Here is a 14,405-nt window from a genome sequence, read left to right on the forward strand (position 1 = left end):
AATAGATAACTTGAGTAAAAGCCGGTCACGGCCGAACGAACACCTTCAGCGGGGCTGTGCACACACAAAGCATTTCTATCCTAGTCAGCTTGACGAACAGGAATATAAGCTTGAACTGTGACAGATGTTTTCTCCTTTGTCCGGTTATGTCAATGTTGTTTGTTGATGTCTTCTGTGTGTAGTTTATTTTCTTTCTTGTCACTTGTTCCTTTTCCATTTATTTACTTATTTTTATGTATTTTTATTTGTGGGAGAGGGGAGGGAGGAAGGGATTAGTTTGTCGTCGTAACTCTGGGTATGCTAGTCTGTTCGTTTTGTGTAAGAAAATATTATCTAAGATATAGATATAAGTAATTTTTTTCCACCATCGCTCAATAATGTCAAAGAAAAAAAAAAGCTTGACACAAAGTGCTGAGTGCCGTTAAGCACAGTAACAAGGTCATCGTAAAAAATATATAATATAGTCGAGGACGCGAAACATACTCTCTTGTGTTGTTGATAAAGAGACTGTCATAAACAGCAAAGGGAATGAATGGATCAAATAAATCAGGTGAAAGTATTGCAAGGTAATCTGCCAAGGTGAAACAGTGATTGTGATTTCATTTAGCATCGGTGACAGGGTTGGGAACCGGAAGAATCGGGAAGGAACCGGATCCAACATTGAGGAACAGCAATCGGTTCCATCACATTTGGAACGGTTTCAGAAAACCGGTTATATCACACCGTCAGGGCTGGTTATGTGGACTTCACGTCTGCTGTACAATTACAATACTAGTGGTTCTCAAACGTTTTAAGTACGAATGGATGTACGAGTGTACGAATGGAACCAAATGGACCCTTACGAGTCCATTTGGTTCCATTCGTACACTCTCAGAGTTACAGACCTGTTAGGGTCCATTTAGTTCCATTTGTACACTCTCAGAATTACAGACCTGTTAGGGTTCATTTGGTTCCATTTGTACTCTCTCAGAGTTACAGACCTGTTAGGGTCCATTCGGAGCCCCCTATATGAATCATTAAAGGGAACCGTTAAGGAATCGAACCGTTACGAGAGAATTGTTAAGGAACCAGAATCGTTAAAATCCTAAAAAAAAAGGATCCCAACCCTAATTACCTAGTTATGGTACATGTCACACCACCTTCCTCAGATGTAGGCCGTAATATATTTTTAAAGTCATTTTGGGGGGCATTTCTAAGCCTTTATGTGACAGAGACAATGGAGAGAGACAGGACATGCAGAGAGAGGGAGAGTACAGAGATAACATACAGCAAATGGATATTGGATAGTCACCCAAAACGATGTGCCATTTTTCTTGACATTTCAAAAGTTCAAAATCAAATTGCTTTAACATTATAAGTAACAACACTACCAAACCAGGATGCTATGGTTTGAAATGGTAAGAAGAAAACGACCAGGATATAATTTGTGCGGTTGTATTCATGTACAAGATCTCCTGAATAAGGCTTTAGCTAACTAACCCTAACCCTAATTTTGTGAAGAAAAAACTAAACGCATGCACTCAGGGAGGGGTGATTTCCCTGCCATGCAGAGACCCAGGACACTTGGTCAAATAAGTACAACATTTTCAAAAACTGTGAAAATAGCAGATCTACAAGCTCACAATGCATCGCGATGTGATGTCAGCTTGTAGATCGGCTACGTTTGCTTGTACGACGAAGTACACATAGGGCTTAAGTGGCAAACATCACGTACTGTGTCTTTAAAAGGCATTGTGTGGACATCCCTCCTCGTTTAGATGTAAATGTTTTGTTTAATCTGCCAGTTCCTTAATGAATATGACTGCTGCTCAACACCAGAACATAAACGTGATGTGCATCTGAAACTAAAGATATTTCTCTCTTCACATTAAAGTGGCCATGGAAGACAAATCCAGTCATATGGAGAAGCTGCTTTCAATTTCACGCCCATTTAACCCATTCAATCCTATGAATTGAATACCAAGGACCCCAATGGAAACAAGACCGCAACAACTTCTTTGGACGGACCTTTTAGACAAAGTATTATAAATGCAATTGTGCTGTTTACATTTTTTGCCTAATAAAACATTCAATCAATCAACGCATCTGTCATTTTACATTTCTTTGGCTATTCAAAAATAGCAGATATACAAGCTCAAGCTATTTTTGAAAAATCTTTAAAATTTGAGCAAATCTTTGAAAATATATATTTTTAAAACGAACATTTGTCAAATATTCTGTTCCTGGGACCCCCATAAGCAAAGATTTGAGTTACAAATGCTCGCTTTAAAAAAATATATATATATATTCAAAGAGTTGCACACATTTTCAAGATTTTCTAGCGCGGCGAGCTTGTAGATCTGCTATTTTTTGAATAGAAATCTTGAAACGACACAGATGCTTTCCCGGATTGAATGGCTTAATGACACATTTCCTGTGATGTCCCCTTTTTGCTGTCCATAAGAACTGAATGGCCATTATAATAAACACAACTGTTACAATGGCATGGGCACACTTACAAGAAGATCGTTTTTTGCAACGTTGTACCATTCCAGCAGTTAGTGATCCGAGTAATTGCCAGAAAATGGGAGAGAGGATGAGCTCAACAATGTTTCTTTTTCAGCTTGGAGAGGATGACCAACCTATTCCACAGTAATAATAATAATAACTTTATTTATATAGCACTTCTCTAGACATGAGTTCCAAAGTGCTGCACACTGCACAGACATAGGAACAGTCACAGAATGCACAAAAAAAACAATTTCGTTTGGGAAGATATGAGAGAACAGTGGAAGATATGAATTGACACTGAAACAAGGCAGGTGTGTGAGATCTATTAGCACCAAAACTTCATTACAATGGCAATGCTTTCCTGTGCTACACCATGACACAAATAACGACTGGACATTGTGATCTGATGGGTCAGCTTTCCATCGGGACAAAAGAAAGAACTTATGTAGTCTCATTGATTAATTCAGGGGTCCTCAACACAGGGTCTGGGACCCCTAGGGAGGGTCTTCAGAGATACTGCAGGGGGGGGCCGCCAAATCTTTGTGTGACAGGGCCTTTAATTTTCTATTTTTACATTAACTACTTGAACCCTCACATCCCTATTCTGGGTGGAACATTAGACGAAAATAGCAGATCTACAAGCTCACAATGCGTCAGACGAATTGTGAGCTTGTAGATCGACTATATTCGTTTGGTGTACAGTGGAAAAAAGAGCAGACCAAGTACCACACACATTTAACATGAATCCAATAGGTAGTGGGGGGTCCCTGCTTCATCTCTCTCTCGTCTACAGGGTCCTTAGCCTGAAAGACGTTGAAGCCCCGTTAATTCATAGTGGATAGCATAATAGACTAATTCAAAGCACATAGTGCAAGTTCATACAGCAGACTAATATAAAGCCTTTATTCATACTCCGCAATACGATGGTGTTCACTTGGCAGAAATAAGTGATCCACAAGCTAATAACTATTGCACTGCAGAGCGTGCCTGTGGCTGAAAAAGGTCCCTGGGTTCAATCCCCTGGACCGGCAGGAACAATCGGGTTGGGCACTGGGGACATGAATCGCCAACACCCACTGCTGAGAGTGCCCTTGAGCAAGGAACCTAACCTCCACTGCTCCAGTGGAGCTGCTCAATGGCCAACAGTATCAGACCGTTGTTGGAACTGGGCAGCTCCCAGGAGTTAATGTGTGTGTAACTGTGCAAGTGTGAAGCAGGGCTTTGCTGTAAAGGCCCCAGGGCCGACTTGGAAAAAGAGATGGAAATCTCCATGTGATTTAATATGGTTAATAACGATTATTCGACCACCGAGCAGGCTCCGCTATGGTAAACTTGAACAGTATCTCCACATTAGTTCATCTTTATTAAGTGTATCAATAATTCTGGGGCACCAGCTTTGGTGAGGTCGGCTACTTGCCAAACCACAGGTGACAACCGAGTCCTTTTCATATGCTGATTGATCTGAAAATAATAATTGCCAAGTTGGCATTAAAGCTGCAGATAGCACTGGAGTCGGAATTGTTAAGGGATACATACTGTTAGATCACTAAATGTGTGCACACTGTTGTTCAGTCGCACAAATATGCTAAATATGCTATTTTTCATACGCTATGAATTATTAATGTTTAATTTACATCATACAAGAGAAGAAAAGAGGGGTGGAATGTAGTTAAACACAGTGAACCTTGAATTAAATTATGTTTTGCAGTACATCAAAGAGGAGAAATGTTTTATACTTGCAAAAAAAAAAGAATACAACATTTAACCTACTTCGAGGTGGTAAACAACCACTCACATTTTGTCTACCAGTCACTTGGGCAAGTAACCAAAGTGGATAAGTCTTTGTTCAGACTGCATGCAAATCTGTTGGTTTCTCAAAGCTTATCTTCATTAGGTCTTTATCGACTGTCCACTGTTATTTGCAAGTGATCAGATCAATAATAGCCGAAATAGCAGATCGACAAGCTCACAACACATCGCAGGGCGACTTGTTGTGTACTTGTAGATCGGCTATTTTCGGCGAGTGACACTGTCATACAATGAAGTATGACATTTTTGAATTGCATTTCAAACCACCTAGGAATGTGATTCAAATCTGATTTGCCGAATCAGTGTTTTTTTGTGTGTGTTTAACTTAACACAGTGGTTCTCAAAGTGGGGTCCAGGGACCCCTGGCGGTCCTTGGGGGGGGTTCCAGGGGGTCACCAGCAACATTTGTTAGTATAGCATCACTATCAGTTTAACTACTTTAACCCTATACATCGGATTTCTGATAATAGCCCATCTACAAGCTTGAGCAAAAAATAACTTGAAATAAGTTTTTGAATATTCTTTGAAACATTTTAACGACACATATGTAGTATGGAGAGGGAGCCTGGCACAACAATGTTTTCAGATGGGGGTCCGTGGCCAAATACATTATCTGGGGGCAGTGTTGCCAGATTCCATGAGAGAAACAAGCAACCAGGTCTAGGAAAACCATCCCAAAAGAAGCGACTATGGGCCACATGAGTACTTTAACATGTACATCAGCTATTTGAAAACAGAAGATCTACAAGCTCACAAGGCGTCGCATTGTGAGCTTGCAGATCGTCTATTTTCAAATAAAATCTTGCGGGGAAATTATGAGAAGCAGATCTGGCAACCCTGTCTGGGGGTCTGTTTGAGAACCAGTGGTTTATCAGACGGTGAAGGTTATATCCCGCAGGGGGGATATTTCAACACTTTTCATAATGGCTGTCTGCTGTTTCCACATGTTGGCAGATGATGAGAGTCTAATGGACTGTAGAGACTCAAGGTTAGACGAGTCACAAGCATTTATTGGTGTAAAAAGGATTGTGGTCGGCGTGGATATTCATTTCCTGCGTGTATCGCTGACTCCTCGGGTTTCTAGTAAGTTCCAATCAGTTTGGTAGGCATGTTATATGGTGTGCAAGTCTTTTACTGTGGCTGTCATCTTGACAAAGGGCCCTAACTGAAACACTAGAATATATAGACAGTAGTATTACATACCAGTGTCTTCCTGTTTCATCTTTACGTTACAAAACTACATAGACTGGTCATACGCTGAAAAGGACCTTCGCGCTTACAGCTGCAGTTATTGTGCAGTGAAGACAAAAGGGACACCACAGATTGTTCAATAAATAATTTGCCTTCAAAAGGAGGTTTGAAACACATGATGCTACTGTACATCAGAGGCTTAACCCATTAACGTATTCACTGCCAGAATAAATGCATAAATAAATCCTCCACTGCCAGCGATTTTCTTACCTTTTCAAGTAGTCACAGAATATTTATCTCCAGTACGATCGGTCCCCTGATCGTTGCTAATCACGGGGGGTTTCACAGGGAAAAAGTATGTCATCGCGACTAGGGATGGAGCTCGTTAATTTTTATTGATAATGAGCACCTTATCGAGCCTGCTTATCGAACCGAGCTTTTATCGAGCCCACTATCGATCTTTTTCTATTATTAAGAAAAAAGACGTGAGGCGAAAAATTCTGAACAGATCCGGTATCTTTTTTTATTGGCCAGTTGTGACAGTGAGTTTGTGGCTGACCACTATCTAAAATTAAATGAAGATGACAAAAGTAAAAAATATTTTTGCCTATCATTAAAACAACCATTCATATAATGTGCAATAAGTGTTAAATGGCTTTATATTATGAATAGTACTGTAACAATTACTATAAAATCTCCATGTCTCTTCAACTTTTTATAAACAAAAAATGCATAGTTATTTTTTCTATTCTTTTTTCTTTGTTTTAACCAAAATATATCATTTGCACTACATTTTACTAGGGCCTTCAAATACAGTACTTTTCTAACAGACAGAAGGCAAGTGACCTTTTTACTTTTGGAAAATAATATTGAAGAAACGGTTAATGTGTGTACTGTCACTTTAAAAGCGCAATGTATACTTCATCGTACGACGGTGTCACGCACCAAACATGGCCGATCTCCAAGCTCACACTGCGTCTGTTCGCACCATGTTGTGAGCTTGTAGATCTGCCATTTTCGGCAACGATAGACTGAGGGACGGACACGCTCCGGGCAGCGCTGTTTGGCACAACTTGCAGCTATCAATACACTTTTAGACCAACATGTTTGTGCCAGCGTGGGTGATTAGATTTATTTCTTGATCGCCTCTTGTTTTGATAGTTTAGACATGACGTCATGGGCCGCTACACTCGATAACAGGCTCGACAAGCCTAAAGCTTATCGAAAACCGGGTCTCGATAAATTCATGCCCGGGTATATAATGGACCCGGTTTTCGAGCTCCATCCCTAATCGCGACCCCCCGCTTGCTTGTTATAGGGCGTTAAAAATAGCATGTCTCGCAAAAAAAAAAAACATAGTAAAACACAGGAGGCGAGATACAGGCGATTTCCAAAAATACGTCAACCAGGAAGTTATGAGCTTTATGTATGAGCTTGTAGAGAATTACTGATTTAGAGGCCATTTGTAGAATCGGCCTCAGGAACGCATCTGTGTAATTTTTTGATTTGAGCTAAAACGCATTATTATACACTTTGGCTATTCAAAAATAGCAGATACACAAGCTGTAGATCTATTTTTGAATTCAAAAATAGCAGATACACAAGCTGTAGATTTATTTTTGAAAAATCGTGAAAATGTGTGCAAATCTTTGAATATATATATTATTTTAAAGCAAACATTTTAACTCAAATATTTGCTTCTGATATGTCCCTGGAACAAAATATTTTGAGATGGTGGTCGGTGGCCAAATACATATAATTGTGTGGCTCCTTTGAGCACCACTGATATAGAAACATACTTTTTTCAGAATACTGTTGGGATTTAGAATACATTTGGATGAATCGGCTTCAGGTCTTAATGGGTTAACATACTCTGTACTACAGTGGTTCCCAAAAGGGGTGGCGAGGCACACTGCTGTGCCGTAAGGCATCTGCAAGTGTGCCTTTGGATTTTATGACAAGCACACATTATTACTGCAATATATACCACTATACAAAATACTTGGTGCGCACTCATTTCCCAATACAGAGGCAAATTATACAATCTTGAAGAATATATTTAGCCTATTTTCGTCACGTGTTCGCCTATTATTATTATGGCATGCCCAGGATAGGGATGTTAGAGTTCATGTGGTTAATATTTCAACATTGTCCTCTTTCCATGAGGCAAAGACAAATAATTAGAATTCACAATCTACAGTGTATTGAGAATGAATAAATCCATAACCAAGTCAGTGTCTTGAGGGAAAAGCACAGGCTGCTCACAAGGAGCGACCTCATCAATGCCACCAACGAGTGGGAATATTTTCCTCAATGTGACGACCGCTCTCCCAGTGCAACCAATGCATATTTAACCATCTCAAAGCAGTTATTTTTCTCATTCTTGGCATGCATACTTGCACAGCGTAAGGAAAAAAGGTATTTGTTCTGCATCTCAATGAGCAAATCAACAAATAATTCATCCCAGTAGTGTAACTACAGTACGTCAATGAAATGAAATCAAGTCTGAACCCTTTCCTCATCCCAGAAATCTTTCAACATTTTCAAAAATAGCGTCGTATGATGCAGTATATAGGGCATTGATCACATAATGACCATATTCATCACATGTATCCAGTGTCATTAAACTTAAAAAAAAAAATACTGAAAAGTCAGGTTTTGATCAAGTCAGTGACTGCCGTGACTTGCAATGGATTTCAGCAGTAATTTCACAAAACATGATATAAGACAACAAGGTGATAATATCACCTTTCCTTTTTTACAAATCCAGCAACTTTCCTGATCAGTTTGTATATTCATGCTGGTGTGTTGAGCATTGGTGTGGTTGATGAGCATGCATTAGCGTTGGTGTGGTTAATTAGCATGCATTAGCATTGGTGTGGTTAATTAGTGTATTGGCAATTTCAGATTTGAATCAGGAGTCAGTGCTGCCAGTAAACAACTTATTCCCAGCAGGCAGCTTATTCTGTTGATATTCGGTGCAAGATTTAATGACACTGACTTTGTAAGTGGTGATTTGCAAACACATTCACAATGTTGACTAGGGTCCAAAAATATAGAATCTCTTCTCTTTTTCCATTTAGTTAAAGTGCTATTAAGCACTTTCATCCTGACGTCCCTGTTTTGGGCATTATATTTACAGGTGCAAATGTTCAAAGAGTTAAAAAAAAAAAGCCAGAATAGCACGTCGCAAAAGGTTGTGAGCTTTTAGATCTGCAATATTCGTAATTGTTGTACAAGTAAGTACATAAGGCTTAGGTGGTTAAATAATAAAATAACTTGATATAAACTTGGCCTAATCACTTGACTAAATCCGTCAAATTGGGGCATCCATCATTGATTTCCATAAGCGCAAAATTACAAGCCAACCTGAAGTCTCATCTGCATGCATAGGAAACTCCTAACAATTTCTGGCTAACCTAGACAGTGGCTTATGCACTCCGTCTCATTATTCCACAAGTGACTTTTTTTTTTTACCTCACCCCATCACAGAATTCCATCATGTTTTCTTCGGTAGTGGAGCATATATTATGTAACCGAGTCTGTGACAAGAAAATTAACAGTAAGCTCGCATTGCCAACAGGGATGAGCATGATTCATGCAGCTTTCTATTGCCATAATTTAAATTGGCGCCCACCGCCTTTTCAGACCTGAACATTAGCCGTCTGCGTAGTACCAGGAATCCAAGGCCAAGATATAAGATAACAATAGGATAAAATACATGCTTAAAGCAGACACTCACTCTGGAATTAACCGCTTTTAACCTGACGAAAAATTATTTTCCTTGTAACAAAGTATTTAAGGCATTAGTGGTGAAAGTAGGACACCATTCACCACTAGCAAGTAAGTTAACGTATATACCATGGACCATGGGTCTTCCAATAGGGGGTCCGGGACCGCCAGGGGGTCCTCAGAGTAACTACAGGGGGTCCGCCAAAATCTTTGTGTGATGGGGAACATTAGCAGAAAATAGCAGATCTACATGTTGGCGTAGAGGGAAAACGAAAAAGCTAACTGTCAAGTTGACTTAATATTGAGGGGTTCAAAGGTTAACCGTCTGAAAATACATGTTTAACACGAATCCAACATCCTGGAACAAGTCTATGAACCTACAGTATTAAATCTAAGAAGAAATGTAATCTGCAACACAATCTAATTCAATATGTAGTGGGGGGGAGGTCCCCATTTCGTCCCTCTCTCAGCTAGGTGGTTTTAATATATTTCTTTTTAAAAAGATACTTTCTAAAAAAAAAAAATTTAAAATGTAAAAGATGAATTGTTGTCATATATGAAATGTTTATAAAGAAATCATGTAAGTCTTGGTAACGCCACTGAGCACCAGGGTGGGGCTGATAACCAATTTATTCATTTTTTTAGAAAAGGATGTAATTTCCTGTTTTCTTGTTTATACTTGAAAAAGACCGGAAGGGTCGAAACGTTGTATACTATTTGCTGTTTGTTATAAATAAATAACCTTTGGAGCATTAAAGAAGTGAGTTGCTGGCCCCGCTTTGTTCTTACGTTACTGTTCTTACAGTTTAGCTCAGCACCAAGGAACGGAGGAGGTGCGTTAGTTGTTTTTCTGAGTACTGCGACGTCAGACATGTCTATATTTGGGCATTATCTAGGAACACAGACAGACAAAAAGGAATGCTCACACACGAGCATAGCAAGTGCTACCAAAAAGGGTGTACAGGCCAGGGTAGGTGGGAGCAGATACATGTTTCATTACAAAAAACCTCAGTCTGCAAAGAAAAGTAAAGACGCACACCAGTGTCCTAGGGACAAAATAGTCAATCAGAGGATCCTTCATGTGTAACTCAGAACACACACACACACACACACACAGATCAAAAAGACATCTTATGAATAATCTAATATTAAAGAACATCACCATGGTTAATCACTAGAAAAACAGCATGATCCAATTTACAAATTCACAAATATGGATAATTAAAAATACATATTTTTGCATCTGCCAAAGCTCTGCGGACATACCCTTTATTATGTTGGTGTGCGAACATTCCTTTTGTCTTCTTGGTCTTTTGTTTGGCTTTACGCACCTGACTGGAATACTTTTTTGGGACAATTGATTAACAAGAGCACAAACTTTGCGCACTCTTTGCTGTTAAACACATACAGACACTCATACACAACACACACCCACAGCTTCAACTTTATCCTCATGTATTAAAATTGACTAATGAGCTTTTATCTGCCATTTTTGCTACTTTTAAGCAACACTGGCATATAACAAAGTATATAATAGGGCATTGATTTAAGAGAAAAAAAACATAAAAAGATGAAATATGGAGATACAAGGTTTCTGCCTGGCAATAGGCTTGCTGATCCCCCTTAACTGGCCTCTTCACGTTAACTCAGCACCATCAGAGCATACGAGGGACACAAAAGTTGCATTTCAGTTCCTGGGGTTTTATTCATAACTTATTTATGTGTCCTTCCCACCCCTTCGAAATTCAGTGAAATATAAGTGTATGATGATAGGAGCTACTGTACGCATTCCCACAAATAGGACGGGGTCGCCGTCTGCCAAGCTAGCAGCTGTCATGTTCACATGGTTAAAAAAGAAAGAAGGCATTCACCTCTCCTTGGGAAGTGTGTTGGCATAATAAATGTGTTGATTTCACTTTCACTGGTAGATAAGTTGCTCAACTCTACGTCAACTCTACGTCAAACAAACGCTGTGTTCTCTCGGTGGCCTCACTGTTCTCCAAACAAAGTGGGGAATTTTAGAGTAGCCAATTATCGTCCCCCTTTCTTCTCACAATTTAGTCGTTATGCCAATTAGCACGACTCCCCGCACATCTCTGTGCTGCACTGCTATTGTTGCCTACTGGCTCACCTGCCAGTGATGAGCCCCAGGCTGCTGCAGAAGAGTCGCTTTTTTTTGGCAATGAACATTGGAATATATAAATAAAAATTACATTTGTGTTTGCCTTTTAAGCTTTTTGAACAAACATTGCACAGTGCAGATATGAGAAATAAATTGAATATACAAAGAAATGACTCACAATGACCTGTACCAACAATCGAAACAAATAATGTACTATGGCCAAAATAGACCATATTTTATCATTTTACAATTTGAAATACTTAAGGAAATGGCCACAAGCTCTGGAAGTCGGCCGATCCCATAATATGTGCATAACCATATATATAGCAGTTGGATCTGAGGCTATGGACAACCGGATCTCCATATGCGCCTATATATATGGGGGTGTCGGGTTTGTTTATGGTTATGTCTGAGTCATAGAGACATTCTTGCATATGGGCGTATTGGGATTTGTTTATGGTTATGTCTGAGTCATAGTGACATTCTTACATATGGGCGTATTGGGATTTGTTTATGGTTATGTCTGAGTCATAGGGGCTGTGGTCCGCCCACCCTTCCTCCCATTAGACATTTTTAACCCATTTTGGGCAGGAACCCCTATTTGTAACTATACCTTTCCGGACGGGAACCCATTTTGGGGTTCCTGTTGCTAGGTACAGTATATAGCAACATACATTTATTGTAATTTTTGAAGAAATATTTGAAGTTTAGAAAAGTTCAGAAAATTTAGAAGGCGTTTTTAGAATCGGCCTCAGGTCTAAATGGATTAATATAGGATTGTGACAGGCCTAAAGCCAATTGGGTTCGTATACATACGCTTGGCCAAGGTGGATGCATTGCACTGCAGTGGATTCGAACATCCAGACTGCGATGGTGAACAGGTACTTTGCCCCAGGCTGTGCTACCCGGGCACCTTAGCATTTCGGACATGTCCACAATAGTTGCATTTCATTTACTGGGGTTTTATTCATAACCGATTTGTCCTTCCCCACAGAGTTGGGTTATTCAGTGCAATGCAAGTATGTATGATAGACGGTTTCCACTGCAAGTATCCCCACAAATAGGACAGCTTCTGCCAAGCTACCAGCTGTCATATTCACATGGTTAAAAGAAGGGGGGGGGGGGTATTCAGCTCTCCTTGGGAGTGTGTTGGCTTAATGTTTTGATTTTACCTTCACTGGTGGATACACTGCTCGACTCTTAACCATCAAATAGAATAATACCATGTTGCAGAAGGCATTTTCCAATAAGTAATCCATTTCAACATTAACATACAGAAACTAGTAAGTCTTGGTATGTACCGGTGCCCAAAGTAAATGACAAATTAATCTACCCATTTTATGGTATGGTACAACAGCCACTGTTTCAACTAACACTGGAGGTAAGTGTGCACACAGCGTAGGTTTTCATTTACTGAGATGAATAGGACTGACACCTAATTCATCACAGGGCTCCCGATGCATTAAAAGATAGCAACATCTTGGCTGGTACGGTTCACTACCCATCCTGAAATGACATTTGTAGAATATATATATATATATATATATATATATATATATATATATATATATATATATATATATATATATATATATATATATATAATATTTTTTTATTTTATAAAAAGCATTATTTTACACTTTGGCTATTCAAAAATAGCAGCTCTACAAGCTCATAGCGCGGCACCGAGTGCCGCGCTACAAGCTTGTAGATCCGTTATTTTTGAAAAATCGTGAAAATGTGCAGATCTTTGAATATATATATATATACATATTTTAAAGCGAACATTTTTAACTCAAATCTTTGCTTCTGGGGGGTCCCTAGAACAACATATTTTGAGATGGGGGTCGGCAGCCAAATACTTATAATTTTGAGAGTCCTTGATATGAAAAAGTTTGAGGACCACTGATATAGAAACATACGTTTTTCTGAATATTGTTGGGATTTAGAAGACATTTGTAGAATCAGCTTCAGGCCTTAATGGGTTAACTTCCTAACTTTAACAGTTTTATAGTAGTAAAAATAGAAATATATATATATTTTTTCAAGAACACTCTTAAGTGTAAATAATGAAACAACGCTTCATCAAAACGTACAGTATAGATGATGTCTGACTGCTATAACAGTGAACTCTTTAAAACAAGGAAGTTAGACTGAATTCATCACTTCAGATTCACTGGTTGAGCCAACAATGTCCTCTCCATCTGCCTGCCAACTGAAATGCTTTGCATTGTTAACCTTTCCCATGCAGCGAAAGCCCTTTCCTCTAGTGTGGCTTTTGTAAGAACCAAATGGGACAAGTGTTGTTGAACAGCCACAGATTAGTGGCAAACAAATCAGATGGATAATAAACAATAAAGTCCTTCGGCTCGTTTCACTGAAATAAAGTTGTGTGTATTGATGTGATGCCAACTTGTTTTAACCCATTAAGAAAGTCAATAAGTTATACCTTTAAAACCAGTAAATCATCTGTGTTATTTAACATGATGCTATGTGTATAGCTGGCAACAGGAATTCTTTTTACATTTTTGAATACGATTTTTTTTTATTTGCCTCTAAATGGGTTAAGATCTGAGGCTGATTCTTCAGAAGCAGTAGTTCTCAAACTTTTCTGTGCTAAGGAGACAAGATTTGGGTTTGCTTTTTCGGTTTTTATGTGTTAAGATGTGAGGAACGTCTGAGAGACGTCACTGGGGGATCATAGTCCAGTGATCAGGTCTGCTTCTGCAAGTACGTTCAATTGAAGAACAGCTTTAGCTGGAAGCAGAGATTATACTTTTTTTTTTTTTACACAGAGTCAGGGTGCATGGGGTGGATCAGAGAAGGATACTTTGTTTTATTCTACAAGGCTGTATTAGAGAGCATAGTCAGTATGGGGTGCAAAAGTTAATCGAACAAATCGATTTAACAGATTATTAAAAATATATATTTTAATAAAATAAACAACTTTTAAATACAATACCAAACAGCCGATCTACAAGCTCACAATGCATCAAATACTGTATGTATGTGTGTATATATATAGACGAATCCACAGACACACTGCTTGTAGGCAGCGTGT

The 14,405-nt window shown here is 39.0% G+C and overlaps 1 protein-coding gene across 1 annotated transcript in view; it reads right to left on the reverse strand.

Moving 5' to 3' along the window:
- prim2 (DNA primase subunit 2) overlaps nucleotides 1-14,405 on the reverse strand; it is a 48,413-nt gene that overhangs the window by 24,712 nt on the left and 9,296 nt on the right. The gene's annotated exons all lie outside the window — the stretch shown is intronic.

This window comes from Gymnoscopelus microlampas (genome assembly GCF_963454915.1).
Source record: "Gymnoscopelus microlampas genome assembly, chromosome: 13".
In the NCBI taxonomy this organism is placed as follows: Eukaryota; Metazoa; Chordata; class Actinopteri; order Myctophiformes; family Myctophidae; genus Gymnoscopelus; species Gymnoscopelus microlampas.